The sequence below is a fragment of the Sprattus sprattus genome (assembly GCF_963457725.1).
Source record: "Sprattus sprattus genome assembly, chromosome: 5".
Classification (NCBI taxonomy): Eukaryota; Metazoa; Chordata; class Actinopteri; order Clupeiformes; family Clupeidae; genus Sprattus; species Sprattus sprattus.
The window spans coordinates 44,112,981-44,115,480 of record NC_137924.1 but is presented as its reverse complement, the minus strand read 5'-3'; the positions used below and the strand labels follow the sequence as shown (position 1 = coordinate 44,115,480).

The window sequence follows — 2,500 nt, the reverse complement described above, 5'->3', positions numbered from 1 at the left end:
CCCAGGGTTAGATTCAGTACAAAGTCTTAATAGATTGTCACAGTTACTGAGTACTGTCACACACACACACACACACACACACACACACACACACTCTGAGTACTGTCACACACTGAACACCCCGGAGCTTTTGTTGGTAGAACTCAACCTTTGTTAAATTAAGGTCATGGGAACAATCTGTTTTTTGAAAGGTTGGAGTTAAGGGGAACAAACAGTTTTTTGAAAGGTTGGAGTTAAGGACTCCACATAAAACCAGTAATACTCGCAGAGCCCCGGCTTGGCTGACAAAGAACGCTTCGGGCAAAGCAATTCCAGTGGGGTTGTACATGGCATTAATCAGACGAGGCAGTAAACCGCACAAGCCGAAAAACAAGCGGGTGATACTGCAGCCACTATGGAGTTCGAGGGTTTACAGAAGCAATGCTAACAGTGACGACCCGAATGCCATTAGCGTCCCACAGTCTATCACCCTCTCCCTCTGCTCTGTCCTTGACGCAGATGCTTCAGCTAGCCTCTGTACGTGTGACTATCACGTCATGGTGCTGCCTCATCCTGCCCATGTGCCCTGTGACAAACGAGCGCCAACCTTATGTTGCACCATCATCACCACACACACACACACACACACACACACACACACACACACCTGATGGTCAGTGCAGGATGCCCACTAACAGTAATGCCCGATTAAATTGGCTTGGAGGTTGACCTCCTTCAAATTCCGGGATTGCGTGAGGTGGACAGCAGACAGTAAATAACAGAGGAGCTTAACTGGTTTAGCTGGGGTTTGCTCTGGTTTGGAGGGGGTTTTACATCAGGGCCAGTTAACCTGAAGGGACTTACAGTATCTGCTCCAGGGTTTTTGCCGTTATCACTTCTATTGGATTGTGTACCAAGAGGTGTTACATGTGCATGTGCTTAGAGATTACATTTAGTTTGTGGGTCTATATGTGTCTGCTTGATTCTGTAAATGAGTTTAATTGTGTGTGTGTGTGTGTGTGTGTGTGTGTGTGTGTGTGTGTGTGTGTGCGTGTGCGCGAGTGTGTTTGTGCATATGTGTATGTATGTGTGTGTGTGTGTGTGCGCGTGAGTGTGTGCGTGGAAGTGTGTGTGTGTGTGCGTGAGTGTGTTTGTGCATATGTGTATGTATGTGTGTGTGTGTGTGTGTGTGTGCGTGAGTGTGTGCGTGGAAGTGTGTGTGTGTGTGTGTGTGTGTGTGCGCGTGAGTGTGTGCGTGGAAGTGTGTGTGTGTGTGTGCGTGAGTGTGTTTGTGCATATGTGTATGTATGTGTGTGTGTGTGTGTGTGTGTGTGTGTGTGTGAGTGTGTGCGTGGAAGTGTGTGTGTGTGTGTGTGTGTGTGTGTGTGTGTGTGTGTGTGTGTGTGTGTGTGTGCCTATTTGTGGTTTTGTGTGTGAGGTGAATCAAAGAAAAATCGAAGGGCAGTACTGTCAAATAACTGGTGCATGTTTGTTAGCATTTATACAGTATATGTTTTGTTAAGGCAACCATGCATGTAATATTTTGTGTGTGTGTGTGTGTGTGTTCGTTCATGTGTGTTTTCCCTTTCTTCACAAGAGGCGAGAGAAGTGGATCAAAGTAATATATTGTCAATTTATTCAAGTCTGTCTTTCTTTATTCAGTTTTTTTTAAGCCTGTATAAATTACTGAATGTGTGTGTGTGTGCGTGTGTGAGTGTGTGCGTGCATGCGTGCGTGCGTGTGTGTGGTTGCATGGATGTGTGACTGTCTTTCTATGCTCCTATATTTACATGAGCAGTGAGAGGTGAATCACAACAACTACCTGTCAATTTGACTGAATATTTGACCATCCTCTGGGTTTGTACACATGTAAATATTGTTGTATGTGCACTGTGTGTATGTGTGTGTTTGTGTGTGTGTGTGTTCTGTGTGTATGTGTGTGTTTGTGTGTGTGTGTGTTGTGTGTGTTCTGTGTGTATGTGTGCGTCTCTGAGCCCTCCCCCCATCCCGTCTCTGCTTCCTTGCTTTGCCCCAGTCAGACCTGACGTCCTCCTTTGTCTGCTTAGTCACCCCCTTCCACGATCCCTACTGTCTGCTGCCCGACCCGCCGCGTCAATCACCACCAGGCCCTGCCCTCCGGGCCACTGTTACACCGAATTCTGGGTAGGCTGCCAAAGATTGCACTAAGTGTGCTGATTAACTGCATTATACACCCCAGGTCCCATATGCCGACTCTATTCCCCAAGCTTTCTCCCCCAATTACACATCGGAGGGAGCAGGTGAGAGAGAGAGAGAGAGAGAGAGAGAGGGGAGAGAGAGAGAGAGGGGGAGAGAGAGAGAGGGAAAGAAAAAGAGAAAAAGACATAGAGGGAGAAAACAGGGAGAACAATCAAGAGAAAGAAAGAGAGAGGAAGATGGATAGAGAGAGGCACATTGAGAAAAATGGGAGAGATAGATAGACTATAGAGAGAGAGAGAGAGAGAGAGAGAGATACTGAGATGAGATTACCCCACCCACCCAT

At 46.9% G+C, this 2,500-nt stretch overlaps 1 protein-coding gene across 1 annotated transcript in view; it reads right to left on the bottom strand.

The window, feature by feature from the left end:
- sema4f (sema domain, immunoglobulin domain (Ig), transmembrane domain (TM) and short cytoplasmic domain, (semaphorin) 4F) overlaps positions 1-2,500 on the bottom strand; it is a gene marked incomplete at both ends in the record, with an annotated part of 64,928 nt that overhangs the window by 8,762 nt on the left and 53,666 nt on the right.